The sequence below is a fragment of the Trichechus manatus genome, unplaced genomic scaffold, assembly GCF_000243295.1.
Source record: "Trichechus manatus latirostris isolate Lorelei unplaced genomic scaffold, TriManLat1.0 scaffold00066, whole genome shotgun sequence".
In the NCBI taxonomy this organism is placed as follows: domain Eukaryota; kingdom Metazoa; phylum Chordata; class Mammalia; order Sirenia; family Trichechidae; genus Trichechus; species Trichechus manatus.
The window spans coordinates 12,143,415-12,166,721 of record NW_004444002.1 but is presented as its reverse complement, the minus strand read 5'-3'; the positions used below and the strand labels follow the sequence as shown (position 1 = coordinate 12,166,721).

At 40.7% G+C, this 23,307-nt stretch overlaps 1 protein-coding gene across 1 annotated transcript in view; it reads left to right on the top strand.

Annotated features, from left to right (window-relative positions):
* Positions 1-1,640: 1,640 nt before the first annotated feature.
* The window catches only part of MBNL3 (muscleblind like splicing regulator 3), a 145,155-nt gene continuing 123,488 nt past the window's right edge, over positions 1,641-23,307 (top strand). Inside the window, exons 1-2 of the mRNA XM_023734309.1 lie at positions 1,641-1,748; positions 2,021-2,170. The gene's annotated coding sequence lies outside the window, so the exon portion shown is untranslated. The remainder of the gene's footprint in view (positions 1,749-2,020; positions 2,171-23,307) is intronic.

Below are 23,307 nucleotides of genomic sequence, written 5' to 3'. Positions count from 1 at the left end.
AATAAAATAAAAAATAAAAGAAATAAATAAATTAAAAAAAAATTTCATCCAGAAAAAAAAAAAAGCAATATTTATTTGGTTGTGGATCACAATAATCCTTTTGTTGCTAAGCCATTACATAACTTTTAGAATTCTTTCCTGCATTGGTCAAAGTTAATTATATTAGAAGAACATGTTACTTGAGAGGCTGCTACATCCTCACCAAGAGTCTTAGCCTTACATTTTTATGTGCAAGTGTCTCTTCAAGCATGAATACATAGAGGACAGGGAGCATGTTCCCTAGGTATGTTTATATGTTTGCTTACACACGTCGATTTGACTGGCTGGGGGAGAGGGACAGGACTGAAATGTCAAATTCTTTGAAGATTCATCAGAAATAAAGAAGAGTGGTTCTGAGACTATTCCAAAATGCAATGGGGGGACAGGTGTAGGTATTCAGCCACTGTAATGTATGTACATGCATTATTTTAAGAACTCATCTAGTATATAAGTCAATACACAACTGTATTTTTCCTGGGTCATGCCTCCAATCATGCTTAAGGGGGAAGAACAAGAAAAAAAATATGGGCGAGCTCTAACCACTCTAAGTAGAAAGTAATTCCAAGGTAAGTGCACCCCACAGAGCAAATGGGCCCTTTTAAAATGTTTGAGGGGAGGAAACAGCAATTTCCTACCACCTTTGAAAACAGTCCCTAGTGACTTGGTGTCAGGAAAAATTTGCCTAGATTCATTCGTGGAGTCATACCACCCTGGATAAAAAGAGAACAGTTTACCAGGCTAAAATGTGGTTATAAGGTTGCTCTTGCCTCCGTATAGAGAAGGGAGAATAATAAAGTCCCATTTACAGTTTTAACTGACCAGAAATTTTAAGCAAGAGACAATGTTGAAGATATATATCCAAAGAACTAGCAAAATTACCTATTTATGACATTAAATTAATGATGAAACCATTTTCTCAGTAATTCAGTAACAATAAAATGGAGTCAGTTTGTATGGGATTAGGCAAACCTTTGGTGTTCCACAGAAGTGGCTTGCAATGGTGGACAGAGGTAAGAGAACTGGTGTTGACCCAAGTTATAGGTAGTATAAAGACTCCTTTGTTGACTCGCTGTGATAACAGTTCCTCATTTGTTAGATCATTGGGTATAAAGTTATATAATTGAAAAAAAAAAATAAATAAAGTTATATAATTCAGCCTTGCCCTTCTTTGCAGCCTGTTGTGGTAGACAACACCTACTTTTAGTTGTGGTAGTTCCCAGACTGCCAAAGCCACTTCCTATATGTGAGATGAATTTGACTTTTAGAGTTGTGCAGGTAATTTAGCAAGTTTGAAGGGAGGTGGGGAGGGGTGGGTAAGAATCAGTCTTTCTTTTTTCCTTTATTTCAGATACTTAGAAACTTCTGCCCTTTGTTTGACTATGCTACGATTCTACTCATTATTACAAAATATCAGACACTGCCCCTGCACTTGTCCTCATGACTTGCACAATTCTTGCAAAATGCCATTGGGGGTTTTCTCAATCATGTGAAGAGAAGTCTGTGCCCAGTTTTCTCCTCCCAACCGTTATGATCCTGCTCCTGTTATCTTGCATTTAACAAACAGAGATTGATTTCTTGCCTAAAATTAGCTGGAGAATTCTATTTGGATCAGTCCAGCAGAATTAAAAAGTGTAATTAGCTTGAGAATTCACTCCACTCCTCGACCTAAGTGCTGCTTAAATATCTCCTGCAACGTTTTTGCAGAGCAGGTAACACTCTATCCTCCAGTGAAGCCGTTCCTGGCAGGAAAGCTGCCTATGAATTGCTATGAGCTTATCACCAACGTTTCTGCATATGCATGTGTTACCAACTACAATTGTCCTCGTAAAATTAAATAAAAAGTACGCGTTTATTATTGTGGAGTTCCAATTAAGGGCCAGCTGGTGTTCCTCTTACACGTGCATTAAATTAAAACTTGTAATTTAGCTGTCCAGATGCACTCTTTTAAATCAAAATACAAAATTGCATTTGTTTTGTCCAGTTGCCATTCGACAGTATCGGGAACCATACCTCAAGACTCCTCCTATCCTTCAAACTCCACTGCACTGACCAACACTTCAGAGAGAAGTTCTTCGAGGAAAATCAATGATAGGGGAATTTGTAGAAGAGAGCGGACCCAGGAAGGCAGCTGGTGAGTTTTTTTTTTTCTTCCTGCAGTGAGTCGATGTATTTATTGACTAAGGACACGTTAGAAATTACCTATGTCACTTCACCTGTATCTGAAGTGAGTAGAAGCGTGCAGCTTTGAACCCCATTGCATGTCTCTGGCACTTCAGTTCCTGAAGCTACAGAAACTTTCCTGCCTCCCCATCCCCTCCCCGGAATGTGTGCCTACTCTCTTTTCTCTTTTGTGAAACCTGAATATTATGACCCGCTCCCCCTCGCCCCCCTTAATAATAAAATGACAAAGGGCAGCTGCGGCAGGGGCTGGGCCACCAGCTTTGGGGGCGAGGAGCCACACCCCCTGAGAATAAATCCCGCGCTGCGCTCTTGGAGCCCGGTGCCCGAATGAACGAATGAACGAACCACACAAAGACGGATTTGAGACCTAACAGCGCCGGACAGGGGGAAAGTGCCCGCACTCTGGAGCGGGATTCGGAGCGCGACTTTTTGGCGCTCTTTGGGAGCAGCGAGAGGGAAGCGGCGGCCAGAGAGTCGCCAGGCGCGCGCGGGCGCCGGGGCAGCACCGGCCCGAGTCCGGCTGGAGCGGCGCGCTCGAGCCAGGTGAGGTTGGCGGTGCGGGTGCGCCGCGTACCTGGCCAGGCAGGGCGCGGCCCAGTGGCCCGGCAGTGGCCGTTTGGCCGGCCGAACGCCCCTCGCGGTGAACCGGCGTCGGAGGTCAGCGCGCTCCGCGAGGGGCCAATTCGTGGAGGGCAGCGGCCCGAGTTGCGGGCGCGGCTCCCGCTCGCCTAGCGGGGCTGGGCCGGCGTTGCCATGACAGCGGCTGGCCGGCAGAGCCCCACGCCCGCCGGCCCGCCCGGGAGCCCGCGGGGAGCTCGGAGTGGACTGAACCAAGAGCACGGGGGTGGGGGGGGGGGGGGGGGACGGTCCGGGTCCCCTCCTGGCCCGCCGGTCGGCCTGCAGTGGGGAAGGCCATCCTGGGAAGTCGCGCCCAGAAAACCTTTCCTGGGGCCCAGAGGAGGCTGGCAAAATCGGGGGGGGGGGGAGGGGCAGAGGGACGGGGAGGGAGTGTCGCCTGGGTAAGGAGTCCGCGTGTGTGTCCCTCGGCTTGACATTTGCTACCCCACAGCGGCCGCCTTGGAGTCCGGGCGTGTGTCCCAGCCCTGAAGTTCTGTAGGTGGGGCGGACTCTAATTTGCTGAGATCTAATGATTGCAGGAGCCTCGCTTTAAAATGGCGGCATTCAGTAGACACCCCTGCTAGAAGCGCGCCCAGTACCGGGGCCACCCCGCGCAGAGCTGCTTTTGCTTCTGCTGCTAACAGATGGCATGTGCCGCTGCCGCTGTCCCTGCCGCCGCCGCCGAAAGTAGGGCCCCTTAGCCTCTGGGTTTGCGCTAGCAGCACGAGGTAAGGCTGGAGGTGGCTTGGGATTTGTCGAGTGGCTGCCATTCTGGGAAGCCCGCCGAAATAAAATGCCTTTTAAACTTTATTTTTTCAAAGTGGCAAATGGAAGGAAAAGTGAGCGTGCAACTTACTTGGTTGCGATTCTAGGGCTTTGGTCTTTCTTCTTTCTCCTCCTCGTTTTCTTCTTTTCCTCCTCCTCCTCCCTTCTTTTTCTTTCTCTCTCTCTTTTAAAATAATTTAGAAGAACTTATTGCATGGCATCTGATCAGCAAATGCTTTTAACAATCACGTTCCGTGTTTTCCTGCAATATCCCGAGCAGCGCCACAGCTTTCTTGCAGAACCGTATCTCTTCCCGCCCTGGTTTAACACATTTGGGCAGCTTGCTTTTTTACTACCGGGATCTGAAGACATGAGGGTAGTTTAGTTTTTAGGAGACTATTAAAAAGGGAGTTTTAGTTTTGAACACACATCAGCTTTTATGGTAAGAAAACAAAATTGAATCAAGATGTGTAATGAAAGTTGACATTTGCGTGGTTAACTTGTGAAGTTTCATGATTGCGGTAGTAGACCTACTGTGGGTTTTTCTGACCTCCGTCTGTTGAGTGGTATATATAGACAGAGCAGTGAGGGCGGATGGAATGCGTTGCTCTAACGAGAATAGTGTGTTTTTGAGGAGTCCTTTTCTCCTAGATGTTAAATCGCTAGCGTTTGTAAATTGGGCACGGATCTCCACAGCCTCTCCCTGTGCGTGTGTAGAGTCCATGGGCAAACATCAATAAAAAGAAAACTGTTGTAAGATTTAATGTTGAAATGATTGCTGATTTTTCACTATGCTGGCTTTCTGGTTTAATCAATAAATCTTTGGGTGATTACTGATAGAGTGGTTGGAAAACAGACTGTTGACTAGGCATCAGGGCTTAACACAGTTCATCCGAGTTTTATTTGTTTTTTGCTGATGAAAGGCGTATTGACACGGAGGCTTATCAGAGTTGTCAGATGTTTTTGACGGTAGTCACATTTTCTCTTTCGCCTATGCAAATCTAGTCCTTAATGTTAAAAAAAAAAGTTAAAATTTTTTTTTCTAATTCATTTTTGCGAGCTTTTGGGGGATGCTTCATGTTCATCAAAACTTCCCTAAACATAGCCTAAACTGTCTTTTGCTCAAAGCCCAGCTGATATTATTCTGCCCATTTCATTTCTTACCTCTCCTAAACTTGGCTGGCTGACTCTCCTGCTCCTGAAGTTAGCAAGTGTCTGGGGAAGGGGGGAAAGAAATTGTTTTGCACCTCTTAAACCACAGTGCCGTTTTCCTGCCCAGGTGCTGTAGTCTACCTAGGAATGAAGAGTCAAAACTGCTGACAATTTATGTAATAAAATTTGGTGTCCATTTTTACACATTGTTGTTAATTGAGAGAAATGCATGGGGGCAATTCATTTCTTCACATCTGAAAGGAGAGTTTGTGCAGGTGGAGCAACAGCTACTTGCATAAAGCACCGTCTCCCATTTTTAGTGATTCCATACTTAAATCCCAGCTCCATACGCTTTACTTCCTGATTTGCTGCCGTGCTGCTGAATGACTTCAGACCAAATGCATCCTCTTTTTTAAAAAAAATGAAAATACTAAACCTTAAGGCCAGAATGTTGTTGTTAGGTGCTATCCAGTTGGTTCCGACTCATAGCGACCACGTGTACAACAGAACGAAACACTGCCCGATCCTATGCCATCCTCACAGTTGTTGTTATGTGTGAGCCCATTGTTGCAGCCACTTTGCCAGTCCGTCTCCTTGAGGGTATTCCTTTTTTTTCCCTAACCCTCTACTTTACCAAACATGACATCCTTCTCCAGGGACTGGTCCCTCCTGATAACATGTCCAAAGGACGTGAGACAAAGTTTTGACATTCTTGCTTCTAAGGAGCATTCTGGCTGTATTTCTTCAAGACAGGTTTGTTCATTCTTCTGGCAGTCCATGGTATATTCAAGATTCTTTGCCAACACCATAATTCAAAGACATCAATTCTTTGAATAAGGTTTTCCTTATTCATTGTCCAGCTTTTGCGTGCATATGAGGCAATTGAAAATACCATGGCTTGGGTCAGGCTCACCTTAGTCCTCAAAGTGACATCTTTGCCTTTTAACACTTTAAAGGGCTAGAATAGACATGCTAAACTCGCATCAGAGACATTGGGAGGAAATTTTGCCAGTGAATATTCTGCTACCTTATAGGGCGATGGGATGGGAGACCTTGTATGAAAACATTAAAAGTGAAGGAGTTTGTAAAAAAAAAAATTTTTGAGAGAATTGATATAGTGCTGGGCTAGAAGTGGTGACTGTGTTCTTTGCTCTGCTTGTAAGAGCCGCCTCATTTCTCTAATTTCTTTTGCTGCTTTAAGCACTCATAATGATTCCCAGGACTATTCTAAAGTATCTTGTTTTCCTCAGTTGTCCACTCCAGGCATTTCACAGCAGTTGATTTTTAAGGGGGATTAAACCTATGATTATGAGCTGGGAGCCAAAGTATCTTTGGTGGTCCCTTGCACCTACCCCCTACCTAAACAATGTTTTGCACAGAGTAGGTAATGTTAAATTTAAAAAGGGGAGGAGGGGGATAGTTTGTAAACTCATGCAGCAGCAGATTTTGTGCACAGCTTTTAATTTAAGTAGAAGGCACTTTTGTGCACTAGCAAGAACCAAAAAATTCAAAATAGAGTAGAATGTCTGTCCCTCTAATTGCCTGCGTTTATTTGCCTCAATGGCTTTTCTTGCCTCTCATTGTACTTCCAGGCACTTGTGTAATTCACTTTTTTGACCAGTAGATGTATTATCTGTCCAGCTCTACAACATAAAAAAGCAATCATGGCAGCTTGGGGTGGGAGGAAGGTTTTGTGTTTTGAATGCCTGTACAGTACTGCAGAAGGAGCCCTGGTGGTGCAGTGGTTAAGCACTTGGCTAATTGAAAGGTCAGTGGTTCGAACTCACCAGCCCTCTGTGGGAAGAAGATATGGCAGTCTGCTTCTGTAAAGGTTTACAGCCTCGGAAACCCTATGGGGCAGTTCTACTCTGTCCTGTAGGGTTGTATGAGTTGGAACTGACTCGATGGCAATGGGCTTGGTTTGGGGTTTGTATAGTGCTGCAGGTGCAGAACAGTGGCCGTCCCTGGGCTGTTGTACAGATGTTGACAATATAGTTTGAAGTACAGTTTTTGTTCTCCACCCAGCTGTCTTTATTTGTGTGTGTGTGTGGTGGGGGGAAGGCCCTAAAGTGATGAAGATTTTCGTTCCTAAAATTTTACACTTATCCTACTTACAGTGCAGTGAATTCAGGAAGGTGGCAGAATGTTTCCGTGTTGAAATAAATAATGTTGCATGAGAGGACTACAAACATGGGGGACATAGCAGACAAAGAATATACAGGGATTAGGGGCATAACAGACAAGAGTAAATTAAGGTACATGTTTGACAAGTCATTTGATCCCGTAATTAAAGTTAGATAATAGTCACTGGCATGTTAAAACTATCAAGTGTCTGAAAGAACATCCAGGCTACACTCACCTTTACTTCATCAAGGTTCTTTTATGCTGTTAAGTTTTCTTATAACCATGTCTAGTAGATTGAACTGGTAGCTTTTCCCCCTTATAAATGTATGTGATGTCCAGAAAACAGAAATCAGAAGCTGTGTTTCTTTGTGGAATTTTTCTGGCTTTCCATATGTGTGATACAGTTTTCACCTCAAAAATAAAAAGAAACCTGTGCCTCAGATAAAATGAAGTGGACATTTTTTCTCTTAGAGAATTAACTGTGTCTGGGGGCAGGTAGTTTAATTGCAACCAATCAACAAAAATTATGACCAAAAAGAAAACGGTTAGATCTTCATTAACGTGAGTCCTTAGATCTTAAGGAAACCAGATGGTTCCCTGGCATCTTCTTCTTCTTCTTGAATAGTTATATATTGCCTCCAGACAGCCAAATGACAGTATTGGAAAGATAACTTTGAGAGTGGGGATAAATAAGTTATCAGTTACATTATCAAGTGTTAATGCCATGCGTGTGACCTAAAAGGAATCAGAAAATATTTTCTTTCACGTCATTCTAGTAAAGAGACAATATAAATGCATTATTTAGTTTTACTTGGTATTAAATTGATTGACAGTGTTTTTAAAAGATTGATGGGAAATATAATCTAGGAAGAGCCACCTTACCATTTTTATTTGAAAAATCAGGGTACTCCCAAGTTGTCTGGGCACATACACACAAACATACACATGTGGCTGATGTAGAACAATTTATACAGCCAAGCATTGATTTCTCCCTGGAAAATTATAGACAAATACCTGTTTCCCTTTACAGCATTCCTCCAATTCTAAGAAGGAAAGGAAAAAAAAGGCTCACAATAAAGTATAATAAATATTGGACATAAGAGCCAGGGCTCTGGATGTTCAAATCCAGGCAGTTAACTTGCAGAAAAAGGCTACATTGCTCAGAATGCAAGGGGAAGCAAGAACGAAGGGAGGCTTGATTTCAGTATAATATTATGTATAGATATATTCTCCCTCTGTATGTATGTGGTGCTTTTCAAGGAGCTTAAGCATAGTAATCCCAGAACTCTATCACAGCCGTGAGAACAAAGTGTTAAGAAAAAAAAAAAAAAAAGAACCTGATTAGAGCTTTAGGAATCAATTAGGCACACTTGTTAAAATATTGTGTCCATTCTTGAGTCCTACTTCCGTAAGTATTAGGTTGGCTAATGAGGAGGAGGAGTGATTTGTTTTTTATTTTAGTCAGGGGTTTTTCAGATGGCCTGCACAGTGAGTGAACTTTGAGAGCCCGGAAAGAAAGGGCATCCGTTGAGAAAAACAGGCAGAAGAAAAATATAGGGGGCTGGCACTAGAGACTTCCCACAGGCTATTTGATCTCGTTAGGCCACGGGAGCATCCCAGGGACCAACAGTCCACTGCATCTTGTTTTCAATTTTGGATCATTCAGATTGGCTTAAAATGGGCCCCATGAGATTCTTCGAATCCTGAGCTTCTTGGCGTTGCCTGCAGCTGGTGTGGAAATTTGAGAAAGGTTTCTTCAGTCTTATTCAGGTTTCCCTGAATCTATGAGTGACTCCTTATTAGGCAGGTTACTGAGTCTCTTGATCTCATATCCCCAGTGTCTGGCACATAGTAGGTTTACAGTGGAAGTTGAGTCTTCCTAACTTGTGCATGCATTTTATGAACACTTTTCCTATGATTTAGGTAGCATTAACTCTATTTTTATTCACACACATCAAAAAACTCAACAACAAACAGACTGAACACTGGGATAAGTGCCTTGCTGGAGGCCACCGTAGCAACTCCCTACCAAGTCCAGGGAACCGCCAGGAATGGCAGTGAAACCCAGTTGCTATTTTGCTGTCACCTGTAGTTGCATTTAGTATACCTCCTCCACATTCCAGGGAAACCAGTCCCCAACACAAATTTAAGTAGAAACAGTTCTTTAAACCATTTCACCAGGTAAAAGAGGAACAAAGTACGAAATATCATGACTCGGATGCCTTGTACCATGTATGGTTTAGAAAGTGAAAGGGACAGTGGGAGCGGTCTCATGTTTAGTCAGACACTGCCCATTTAGAGGTTGAATTTGCATAGCTTTTTAGTTACCAAGATACAGGTATGAATAATTCCTCTTTTTACTGTATCCAGAAAGCAAAGTCCACATAGTAGAAGGACAGGAACTGCCATTTCAGATGGCACCACAATCACCTTTTGTGCCCAGAGGACCATATGTCTTTAGGTACAGCTTTTGCTGTGGCAGTATGAAGAAAAGCCAAACAAGGAGGTGTGCTGAGGCTGGGGGTAGGGTGGCCTGTTAGCAGAAAAGCAAGCAACCAACCAAACAAACGAAAAAGTAAAAGAACCAGAGAGCCCATGTTTCACCGTTTCTTTTGTAGTCTTCGACCTTTACGCAGAAAAACAAAACAAAGCCAAACAAAAGCACCTTGTACAGCATTAGCTTGGGCATATATTCCATCGTATAATTCCTCAGTTGCTTGCTTTACAAAGCGAGCAAATTAGATTGTCACACAATATTAAGGTGCTTGCTTTATTAAGATTGGATTCATACATAGTGGTTTTTCTGAGTTCCGGTTAAAAATACAGAGCTGGACCATTCACCAAGACCCATGGTACAGTGCTGGGCATCACTTTTCTCCTCAGTGCCCAAGTCAAGAGTTTGCATTTGGCCTCTGAAAAGTAGGTGCTATTTTGTTAAAGGGCACATTACTGTTTCTCAAAATTCTTGCTGTCTGTGATCCTTGAGGATCCCAAAGGAGGGTGTATTTCTTCACAGAAGTGATTTTGAGAAAAGTCACAACTTCCAACTCGTATATGTCAGCGTTTTTCCTAAGTAATTGGACAGCATGAAGAGAAAACTTATTAGCTCACCCAAAAGTGTGAAGTGAAGAATAGTACATGTTGTAGGGTCAGGTTTTCTGTCTGAGGGCTTCAGGGGTGGCAGGGGTGTGCCGGCCCATGTAATGGGATCTGTTTCAGGATAGCCTGTAGCAGGCTCAGCCCCGGACAGAGCCTATGTCAACAAGCGCTCTGCAGTCTTCCCTGGCTGGACTCCGATTGACACGCTCCTCAAGGGAGGGAGGCCTTGTTTGAGAAAGACCTTGGATTTTGGCGGGACTTTTGACTGTCCAGCTTCCCGTCTGCTACTCAGTAATCCTCTTTCTCAGCAAGAGAAACGTGGTTTTGCGGGGGAACTCATTTGGACGTACTGAGAGCTTCAGTGTAACAATAATATGAGGGCAAAGTGCTTTTACTTTCTGACTGTGAAACTCTTCAGAGCTCTTTTGTGACTGAGAAGTTGACAGGCTGGAAAAATGTGGGATAGAGCTTGGCATTTCTCAGTGCTCGAAAAAGGCACGAATACCTTTGTGTTTTGTGAAGAGTGCGATTTTTTTTTAAAGGGATCTAAGATGTGGTTTTTTTAAAGGGATCTAAGATGTGATTTACTTTGAGAGTTCTCTTACATGCGCATACTTTGAAGTTGCACTAGTTATGTTGTGGGAGAGAGAAAGAGAGCGAGTCTGAGAGGCCAACCCTAGAAGCTTTTGCTCAGGATATTGTAGTCTTTAGTTCCGTCACTTACTAATCAGGTGCATAAAAATGGTGGTTCTAAACATTGATCCTGAATGAACAGGAAACAGCTCACTATCTAACGTCCGATACTAAACACTGTTGCTAACGTGGTCCATCATTCCTGTATTTGTTAAAATGACGTAGTTCAAGTGACTGGGTGTGTAACCTGTACTAAAATTTTTTTGTAAAAGTTACATTTTTCACTTTCAAGCCTAGATCATATAATAGCCCTCCCGATTGCCTTCTGTGTATTCCTAAAGAAATCTCCATAATATTTTTAACCATATAAGAAAATAGTTCAGACAGAGGCACTCGGGAACGGTGACAAGCAATGACAGGAAATGCTGTTGCACTGGTCTCCTTGAAACTTAGTGAGGCCACAGCTGGCTGATTTGCTTTTAACTTCCTGTTTGGGGGCTATTTGGGTCAAAAGTAGCAGTGTTTTTCCATATCGAGATATTTTGCTTTATTCTGGAAGGCTATAATAAATCTATCACTAGACTGCATGTTTTGTATATTTTATGGACTGTATCATGTGGTTTGAGTTTAATGTGGAAGGCAGTGCTTTTACAATCAACATTTTCCGCCTACACGTGCAGCTTTGAGGTCTAGTATTGCAGGAGCCTTAGAAAGTTTATGGCTCTATTTACACAATAGTGATTGCTGAGGAGGGCATTTCCTGCCAGTTAATGACTGGTTCGAAAGGCCAACAGTCCAAATCCAGGGAGAGAGGACCATTCATTTAAGGCCATGAAGGGACCAGGCCGCCTAGGTTGCTTTTATCATGAAGTAGTGAGGAGAAAGTGAAACCACATTCTGCCCTTTGAAGAGCCCAAAGCAGCAGCGTGGGCAGAGCTAGGTATGGATGTGGTGCCTTGTTTGGTATGAAGAACTGAGCTTGTCTTCATGACACAGACCAACTCACACTTTCCCATGCGATAGGTTGTCAAATTAGAACTTGGCAGGAAGGGCATTTCCTTTAGGCTGATGGCCCAGTGGAGAGGGACCAAATAAAGATGAGGGTCTTGAATTTGCTAAGTATTAGCTTCCTGAAAATGCTCAACTTAGAGGTCTTTACAGCTACTTTTAAAACCTTTAAGATCAAATGATTGATTTTTCTAACTGATGGAATAACTGATCATGACTAAAGTGGACACTAATGTGGGAATGGAAAGAATGATCTCTTTTCAAGGTGAGATTAGCAGGACGCAGGTATTCTATTTTGATCCTCTAATATAATGAGTTGGAACCTACCCGACAGCACCTAACAACAACAATGTAATAAAGCTAAATAATGTGCACAAAGAATGCTTTGCCTTTTGTGGAAGTGCCTTTGAGGGCTGTAATATTAACCGTTTAACCCAAGACATTCCCAGGAAACAGCTTTGTCCCCAGTTATAATTCTTGCCTGCTATAAAGCAGCTGAGGTGTGAAGAATTTGGCGTTGATTTAGAGAAAAAACAGAATAAGACGGAGGTTGGGTTCACATCCAGGAATTCCTGACTTCCTGGCCTGCGCTTTACTCCCTTAGCTTCCTAAGCCTTCAATTTGCCAAAATGTTAAAAGTTTATGAAAGATAAACATCTGTTCTGAGGTCTTTAGTAGGTTCTCCCTCACAAAAAGAGGTTGCATAATTCACCTTCTACCCTCTGCTCCAGAATGTGGCTTGGTCATTTACCTTGAAATTTTCATTTCTTTCATATCTCCCAGATTTGGTGGGGGTGGCAGGGGTGAGGTGGACCTCTAAAATACAAGCAATTGCTGAAGGCAGATACCTGGATTTCTTCATGGGATTGAGTAAATCTGTCACACACAGAACAAACCAAATATTACATTTCATTTTTGGGTCTGGCATATGTCACTATATGCTTTTTAAATATTCAGTAATCCAGGGATTACTGGTCATTACCAGTTGACAAAAGCTAAAGGGTTTTCTGAAGTTTAAAACTCTCTACAAAAGATCTGTGCACTATTACTGTTGTTAGATGGTGTCTTGAGCAGATTTATCAACAAGAAAAGTGACTGGATAGACAAAAGTAGATATGTTTCAAAACCTGATTTGATTTTTTTTGACTTTTTGAACATTTTAGGCTACACTAAAATTTTGCTAGTTCAGATTAAAGACAATATTCTGACCTATAAAATATTTTGAACTAAAAGCAAAGTTTTTCTAAGTAGATGTCCCATTGGCCTGAATATTAAGACTCACTTATAATTAGTGACATAGCTGCATATAAATAATAATCCAGAAACCTTAGAAGTAGCTTGTTATAAGAGGTTCACTACCCCTTCCAGCTTCTTGACGTTATTATTTTGTTTAGCAAACCCTTTCTTTAGGTGATCCAAAAATATATTTCAGGCTGCTTCAGGTTCAGTTACCAAAGTCTGAACTAGCGGCATTGAAATTAAGGAAGGTTTACCCTACTGTATTTGGGGCCAACATCATTGCCTAGTGATTTTAGAAAAGCCTATCTGTTCCTTCTTTTATGGTTTTCAAATGGGGGGCGGTCAACGACTTGTTAATGCATAGTGAAATCAATTTAGTAGATTGCGAATACCATTTCTTTTAAACAAAATTGAACAGAATAGACAGAAAATATCGGAAAGTGTCTTGTAGTAAGGTTAGGCATTTTAGGTGATACTGTTCTTTCAGATCTATGCACATATGTACTGAGTTAGGATGTAAAGTGTATTTCTTACTGTTTGTTGCTGTCAGAAAAGGTTTAAAGGTCAATATTTTAGCGGATGTTATTTCAAACTGGGTCAAAAATGTTTTTTCCTCTTTTGTGAGGGGAACGTGGTCAAGGGAGGCTGGAGGGCTCTGGTGCTGGCATACTGAGGGATGTTGGTTAAGTACTTGACAGTTATATGTCTGTTTTTCACACTGAGAAGTGAGACATATTGCTACAGGTATACTATAAGGTTTAATGTCTAAGGCGTTTTGTAATCCTGAGGAGGGAAACTTGATGTAAGTATTATGTATTTATCAAGTAGTAGGACTAAAACACAAGACACAGAAAAGAAAACTAGCAAGGAACAGAAACCAAAAAATGTCTTTTTTTTTTTTTTTTTAACCTCAAAATCTTGGGATAGTCGCACATGAAATTCTTCAAGTGACAAAAGAATTGGGACAAAAAATTAAATGTAGAAAAAAAAAACCCAGCTTATTTTAGGATAAGTTCAGTGCAAGTTAAAAGGAGCTCAAAAATTGATTTTGGTTTTTAAAAAAATTGAAAATGGTCATATCAAGAGAAAATATGTGTGAAAGAAGAAAACAAGCTGTTTCATAAATAAATCTAAGTGTACACATTTGCCATACATGGGAAGAAAACCTGCAGTGAACAAAGGCACACATTAAAATGAATTTAAAAATTGTGCGTGGGGGTCGTAACGGAAAGTCTGTTAAATACACCTATGCTACTGATGTGAATGATTACGCGAGTAAAGAAGACAATAGCCACATGGCCTTTCCAATCTTTTTTTTTTTTTGACTGAATTTTTTTTATTATAATGATACACACACACCTCCAATCATTTGTTTGTACTGATGGAAATTAAGCCAAGTAGTACTAAAAAGACTGACTCATATGACCAGGTATAAGATTAAGTACTGAGGAAAGTCTGATAGGAGATTGGAAACATCCTTAGAAGCCTGGATAGTTTGTGCACATTCCTTTGAGTTAAATAATTGTGATGGGGGGAGATAAATATTGCCTTCTGGAGTACTTGTTGCATCTCCAGTAGAATCATAAGGATCTTGTCCCCCACCCACTCCTAGATCCCTCCCAGCACCTTTAAATCCCTTTCTCCTGTGGACTTGTTTACTTCATTCCCAAAGGTCTCTTCCGGTGGACATTCTTCAGAGCCTTAAAGCACTGCTGATTTCCCAACTCTGAGAAATTGAAGGACAATTAGACTTTTAATCAGAGATATTTAAATGTTCAACTTAAGTTATTACTCTGAAAATAAAATACTATCTCAGCTGTAATGAGTTGGTAGCTAAACTCTGTGATTGTGAAAATAAAATACTATCTCAGCTGTAATGAGTTGGTAGCTAAACTCTGTGATTGTAAATGTGCTCTTAGCTCCCTCCTCACATTCAAACCTTGTAAGAACAGAAAAAGACTTACACATCAGATGGTGGTGTAATTAGCCATCATTTTATGAAATGAGATGTAAAACAAATTAAGCATCATAATAAAGAATTACACCATCATCAAAAAAATGTTACAAATACTACTGCATTCATGATGATAAAAACTAAAAAGTGTTGATGGGTGAAAGTGCATACACTTCCAGATCCTGGGAGTGACGGGTTTTAACTGTTTCTTATTCTGTTTGTTACAGTTGTTTAGAAAGCAATCATCATACATTTTAAGACCAGAGGATACTTTTGCATGTGGCATCTACTTTACCTTAAACAATGATTACAGAGTGACATAGAGTAGGTTGAATAAGGTGTGGGTGGGTTGAGTGTGAGTTATTCAGAATTTTCAGCTACAGCAAGCATGTGGTTGATTGTGTGTTTTAGGAAAACAAACTTAGTCATTGGTTTGGGGTGTCAGCTACTTCTTTCACTTTAGCCTTCTGGGTTTTTTGTTATGGAATACTTGGCAAGTTAATACTGATGAGCAAAAACTATGTGAAAAGGGGTATTAATGCCAACAAAACCCCAAGCTATCATTCATTTCACACAGCACTCTAGCTTTTCTCAGTCTGTTTGGAAAATATGAGACCTGGTGCAACACACCTTCCAAATTACATTTGAACCTTTAAGGTATACACAGAACTCAAGACCTTTGACAGGTGAGTTTATTTCGTTTGTTATGAGTGGAAATTTTCCTCTGGAAGCAATGAGACTGCAAACTTTCTTCTAGAATGGAAGGAAGAACAAAGTAAAGAAAGAGATGCAGGATTTGCTAGTCTTTTGCTTTGATAATCCCTATACTGTGTTATGGATTGAATTATGTCCCCCAAAAATGTGTGTCAACTTGGCTAGGCCATGATTCCCAGTATTGTGTAATTGTCCACCATTTTGTCAGCTGATGTGATTTTGCTGAGTGTTGTAAATCCTACTTCTATGATATTAATGAGGCAAGATTAGAGGCAGTTATGTTAATGAGGCAGGACTCAATCTACAAGATTAGGTTGTGTCTTAAGTCAGTTTCTTTTGAGATATAAAAGAGAGAAGCAAGCAGAGAGGAGAGGGACCTCCTCCCACCAAGAATTAAGAACCAGCAGGAGAGCACATCCTTTGTATCCAAGGTCCCTGTGCTGAGAAACTCCTAGGCCAGGGGAAGATTGATGACAAGGACCTTCACCTAGAGCTGACAGAGAGAGAAAGCTTTCCCCTGGAGATGACACCCTGAATTCGTACTTCTAGCCTACTAGACTGTGAGAGAATAAACTTCTCTTTGTTAAAGCCATCCACTTGTGGTATTTCTGTTGGAGCAGCACTAGATATCTAAGACGTACCACATTTCTCATTTTCTTGGAACCCTGCTGGCTAAAAGAAAGTTAAGATGTTGATATTGCTGTTGACAGTACTGAGAAGTGAGGAAAACTCCTTGGTCACATGAACTACAACCATAAGCACTTTCAGGAGGCCTGCAGTGATTGACCATAAAACAAAAGTCTGATCATCTCAGCTCCAGGAGAGGAGCTCTGGCTGATATTGTTTCTCATGTTGGATAATGATTAAACAACCAACCAACCCTCTTGAAATGGCAAGTTTGTTTGTTTCTAGGTGTAAATAAACTGAGTTCCTTTGGCTCCCTATGCAAGGAATCTTTTGAAGCATACATCTCGATTTCTGAAACTTCATCCTTTTAGCTTTCTAGAGCAGGACCCACTTAGGGACTAGGAAGTCAGAAAACAAAATCGACAACCATTGCTTCTGTGTTGTTAAGAGTCTCTTTCTGGTTTGCTTGGTATAAATAACCGATTGCCGTCCAGTCGATTCCGACTCAAGGTGCCCCCATGTGTTACAGAGTAGAATTGGATTTTCTTGGCTGGAATCTTTATGGAAGCAGATCACCAGCTTTTCTTCTGCAACGCGGCTGGGTGGGTTCAAATCATCAACCTTTAGGTTAGTAGTTGAGCACAAACCATTTGTACCACCCAGGGACCTTCTTCGGTATAAATAGTGGTATAGAATTTAACCACATAAGATATTTGGGACTGGAGATTTCCCTTAATACTTCCTAATGCTGACAGGCCCAGGCAGGGGGGCAGGTCAGCTCTTGCAGCTCTTGGGTGGCAAGAGAACTAGCATTTACAACCACCTTCACCTCCAGGAATGTATTATACTTTTAAATCAATCTTAATATTTGTAGGCAGAGTTTATGTATAGGAGTAAAATTTGAACCCCCATTTTCACATGCAATAAAAACGTCCTATAATAGGTGTTTATTCAGAGTCAGCTGACATTTATTGAACAATTACTGTGTGCCAGATGCTCTGCTAGGTGCTTTCATTTTGTTATGACATAATTTATGTTGGTTGTAAAATACACTTGGTTCTAGTCAAGCAAGTACTCTCTTTGGTATCTAATAGCTATCAGGCTAAATATCCCATCTTCAAGTCTGCTCAGCTTTTACATACAAATCCCCAAAACAAAACAAACCACAAACACAGTAATTTCTTTGCTGTCTAGTTACATTATCTTGATCATTTAGGGACCATCTTGTAGCCATGGCTTACCTCTTTCAGCAGTGAAGTCATTTCTTTCCATATCAGTCAAGCCAATATCTCCTACCTATCCTGATCTCCTGTCTCCTACCTATCCTGATAGAACAGCAGGCTGGTCCAGCTATCTGACGGTGCTGCAATAGAATAGGGAATACCAGAAGAAGAGGCTTGAGAGACAGATGGAGAGTAGGGAGTCAGGAGTTTGAAACAATGTGGAGTGAAAGCGCTGGTGAAACAGCCATGCAGAAAAATCTAGCACCAAGTTACCTTATCCTTGTCCAGAATATAGAGAAAATAACAGGGTGAGACCTTAGGAGATAATTCTTCACCCCTAGGTGTGGCCAAGACAGCCCAAGGAGAGCAGGTAAGGAGGAATTCTTTTCTTGTGTCACAGAAGCAAAGGGTTAAGAAATTTCTAGAAGAGAGGGGCTATCAACAGATACCACAGGGATTATGTAAATTGATGCCACTGGTTTTTGGCATTTTAGGAAGACATTTGTTATCTTTGAGAGACCAGAAGCGAGTTTACAGTGGGTTGAGGAGTAAATGAAACGTTGGGAAATGAAAGTGGTGATGATGACTCTTTTGAGAAACTCTAGGCCCTGCTTACGCAGCATCTCTGTCAATATGCACAGTGTTATTTGTGCAGTGTGATTAAGTAATCCCTGCCAGTCTCTGGTGAGCCAGAATTTTGGTTCCTGTTTATTCATTTTTGCCCTTAAGGTACAGCATTAAGCTTGTAGTAAAAGACTTGGAATAGTCTTGAACCGAAAAAAAGACAGTGGAATTTAGCCAAAATAATAGATAAGGTTATTTTCAAATGGCACCAGAGAAAGCCAGTGCTACTGAATTAGTGCAAATGTGACTTCTGACAGCTCTCTGTAGCTCAGGCTCAATGAAAATGAAAGAAAGGGTGGGGAAAGCCATAACAAATAACGAAGATTAGAATGTAACTACCAACGATATACTTTTACTCCTGTGATTTGCCTTTAGACTAGGAGTCAGTGTCTTTCCTTCACAAAAGTTAGAAATTGTAACATGGGGCAGCATTTGTGTTGTATCTAGCGACTTCAGTATTTCTTGGATTTCATATTTTGACATGTAATTTTAAAAGCACCTCAGGTTCAGATTCAATTCCCACCCTCTCCATTCTTTCTTCTAGAAGAACATATTTTTTCCTCCTCTCTGAGAAGCTGATGATTATTGGTACAAAATGTCTTTAACTTAAATCTTGAATTTTATCTCTAGGTTGATTTCTAGTCAAAGAGAAAGTGTTGCTGCTTTGAGATTCTATAAATTCCTTTTTACTATAAAGACGGAAATGATGCAAATTTTGTTGCATGTTGAAAAACTTAAATCTTTGAAGTTAATGTAGAGGTACTAATTATCTCAACCAGCATTTCCCAAACTATTTATTTTGCCACATGTTCGGGGGTGTGGGGTGGGTACGTTTCTTAAGTGAAATGCCTAGGAATTGATGGTTGAAACCAGTACCACATTCTAAGGATTAAATTGCATTATAGCTGCATCCCCCAATATGTGTGTGTGTGTGTTTAATTTCAGCTTTTTTAATGCTGCATTTCAACATTTCTGTGCAAATATTACTGATTGATAAGAATTTATGAATACTTTGTCAATAAGAACCAACATAGTTTAATGACCTCTTCATGCCAAGAGAACCCACTGCACAAATCAACAGTAATTTATATTAAAAGACCCCCCCACACACACACACACACCTCAGGGAAAATATTTGTTAAATACATTTCTAAAATGACTATGGGAATTTTGCTTTTAATTTGTTTATGATTTCTAGTTAAAATTTTTTCCTTACCATTTTATGCTGGAGAAAGGAAATTTCTATAGTAGCCTAAATACAGAGCAAACCAAAGGGTTTTACATTTAACCCTTTCACGAACCAATTGTTTTTTTCTTTTAATTTTTTGTTGATACTGTGTGTTTTCAGTAATGGAGGGCATGCTGAATCATTGATTTTGGTAGGTAGTATGGTTTTTGTTTTATGCCTCATTCCACAAAACCTACCCTTGGAATCCAGAGGTACATATGTGTACCAAAAGAAAATTTTCAAAATTCATGTTTTTCCTACCAAAAATTCAATGATTCAGTACCACCTTGTACAATACCCTGTAAAAACATTAATTTGTGACACACACCTATTTTTTTCTGTTTCAAACTGTTATATAGGGCCCTGTCTGCTGGCAGCATGTACTATCAGTGGGACAGTAGCTTCCCAATAAACCCCAGAGGTACAAAAAGTAAGTGCTAGCTATATATACTTCTGGTCCTAAAAGGGTTAAGTTATTGGAGGACATCCTTTCACTTTCTTTAAGTAAAAAGATTAAGCAGATCCAAACTCTGACATAATAGCATGTATAGGCTTATTATTATTGAATGACACAGGAAACATCAAAAGAAGACAGAAGGAATACACAGAGTTACTGTACCAAAAAGAATCAGTTGACGTTCAACCATTTCGGGAGGTAGCATATGATCAAGAACTGATGGTACTGAAGGAAGAAGTCCAAGCTGCACTGAAGGCATTGGTGAAAAATAAGCCTCCAGGAATTGATGGAATACCAATTGAGCCTGGAAGTGCTCACTTGTCTATGCCAAGAAAACTGGAAGAGAGATACCTGGCCCACTGATTGGAAGAGATCCATATTTGTGCCCATTCCAAAGAAAAGTGATCCAGAAGAATGTGGAAATTGTTGAACAATATAATATAGGAGCCCTGGTGGCACAGTGGTTAAAGAGCTTCACCGCTAACCAGAAGGTTGGCAGTTCGAATCCACCAGCTGCTCCTTGGAAACCCTATGGGGCAGCTCTACTCTGTCCTATAGGGTCACTGTAGTAAAATTTTTTCTGAAGATAATTCAAAAACAATTGCAGCAGTACATCAACAGGGAACTGCCAGAAATTCAAGCCAGATTCAGAAGAGGACATGGAACAAGAGATATCATTGCTGATGTCAGAGGAATCTTGGCTGAAAGCAGAGAATACCAGAAAGATATTTACTTGTGTTTTATTGACTGTGCAAAGGCATTCAACTGTGGATCACAACAAATTATGGATAACATTGCAAAGAATGGGAATTTCAGAACACTTAATTGTACTCATGCAGAACCTGTGCATAGACCAAGAGGCAATCGTTCGAACAAGTGGATACGGCGTGGTTTAAAATCAGGAAAGGTGTGTGTCAGGATTGTATCCTTTCATCATACTTATTCAACCTGTATGCTGAGCAAATAATCTGAAAACCTGCAATATATAAAGAAGAACACCGTAGCAGGATTGGAGGAGGACTCATTAACAACCTGCAATATGCAGATGAAACAACCTTGCTTGCTGAAAGTGAAGAGGACTTGAAGCACTTACTGATGAAGATCAAAGACCACAGCCTTCAGTATGGATTACACTTCAACGTAAAGAAAACAAAAATCCTCACGACTGGACCAATAAGCAACAGCATGATAAACAGAGAAAAGATTGAAGTTGTCAAGGATTTCATTTTCCTTGGATCCACATTCAACACCCATGGAAGCAGCAGTCAAGAAATCAAATGATGTATCGCATTGGGCACATCTGCTGCAGAAGACCTCTTTCAAGTGATGAAAAGCAAAGATGTCACCTTGAAGACTAAGGTGCGCCTGAACAAAGCCATGGTGTTTTCAGTCACCTCCTATGCATGTGAAAGCTGGACAGTGAATAAGGAAGACTGAAAAAGAATTGATGCCTTTGAATTATGGTGTTCGCAAAGAATGTTGAATATACCATGGACTGCCAGAAGAACGAACATATCTATTTTGGAAGGAGTACAGCCAGAATGCTCCATAGAAGCGAGGATGGCAAGACTTTGTCTCATGTACTTTGGACATGTTATCAGGAGGGACAAGTCCCTGGAGAGAGACATCATGCTTGGTAAAGTAGAAGGTCAGTGAAAAAGAGGAAGACACTCAGTGAGGTAGCTTAACCCAGTGGCTGCAACAGTGGGCTCAGACATAGCAAAGATTGTGAGGATGATGCAGGACTGGACAGTGTTTTGTTCTGTTGTACATAGGGTTGCTATGAGTTGGATCCGACTTGACAACACCTAACAACAACAACAACAACATGGGCTTATTAAGCCTGTGATCAAAGATTTGCAACTGTTTGCTTGATAATTGGAAAGATTGCAAAGGAAGGCAAGTTCAAATGGTTGGTTTAAATTAAGGCTATTGTTTTGAGGGATTTGAACAGCCTGGCATTCAAGTTGGGAAGTCTGTGCATCTCATCTATTTTATTTAGCCTGATAACTCTTCAAAGGCCTTGTTCCATGTTACCAATTAACTACACCTCACAGGATCTCAACTCCTCTTTTAGGGCCTGCTGTCTGATGTATCATTATGATTCCTTATTGGATTCAGTAAAGAAAATGAATTTGCAAATATATCCCTTTTGGGTTTGATTACTGTCAATAGTAACACATTCTTAGAGTCCTTTTGCTCAGTGAAATATTATTTTTTAATGAGTCTTACACATTGATATTAAAGGAACTGAAATGGGAAATATATAGAAAAATCTGTTTTCTTTTCCCCAAAAGTCTTTACTACATTATGTTTTATTTTTTTGGGAGAGGGGATGATTAATATTGTAATAAATACTGAACAAATGACAACTTATTTGTTGAGCTTGAAGTGGAAAAATTCTAGCTAGAAAGACAAAAGTAAGTAATGGGAGAGTATTTCCAAACATAACCCCCTTAAAATGGCTTTTCAGTAAAAGCTTTTGCCTCCTCCTGTGCTCAGCTGCATTAAGTTGAGAGTAGCATTTACTTTAGAAAGCCAAGTACCTTGTCTTTGTCAAAGCTGGGGAAGTCTGGTTTTGTAGGACTTGCCATCTTTGAGAGGTAGTTATTCACTTCTTCGGATTCAAATTCTATTCGATTTTTCTTGTGTATGTTCATCATCAGAACTCCCACTTGTCTCAGAAGGTAAAGCTTACATTTGGACCTTTAACCTCAGTTCCTGGCACATCAATGTTCCTGTATATCCATGTTGACATCCATAGGTCTATATCCTTTTTTCCTGGCAGGAATTTAATTCTTCCAATTTGCGAGTTAACAATTGTAGCCTTATATGTGAACAGCAGTTGGCAAAAAAAAAAAAAAAAAGGTAGGGGTAAGAGGGCCAATTTGTCTGGCTCTAGTCAACAAGCTACACAAATTCATACCAAAAAAAAAAAAAAAATCTCCAAATGTACATGAAAGAAGGTCAGATATACTGGTAGTGACTTCTGCACTTTGTACAGAGTCTCAACCCTGGCATCCTTCCAAAGTAGTCTTTGCCCAGGAAATCACTATCCCCACCGACCTTGGGAGATTGCTTTAGCAGCAAAATATATTAGATATTTTGTCTTCTTTTTGTTTGAAACACATAAAGACCTTATATTTATTATGAGTTTATAATAGGGCATCCTACTTCGTAAGTCACCCCCAACACATATGCTGCACACATACCCAGTTTATATACAGCAGACATTGTAGCAGCGTTCTATAGCAGAGATTGCAGTTGTGTGATAGATATGTCGTAGCTGTGAATCTGTTTCAGTTGTGTCTTCCTGTGCACTATCTGACCTGAAATAAACCCGTTAATCATACCTTTTTATTTATCTTCTTGTTCCTGTGTGTCATCAAGTTGATTCCAACTCATAGCCACTCTATAGGACAGAGTAGAACCGCCCCACAGGGTTTCTTTATGGGAGCAGATTGCCAAGTCTTTTCTCCCGTGCAGCCACTTGGTGGGTTCGAACTACAGACCTTTTGGTTAGCAGCTGAGCACTTAACCATTGAGCCACCAGGGCTCCTTGTTTCACTTATCCCTAATAAAAATATAAATAAAATATACCTAATATATTTTCTATTAATAT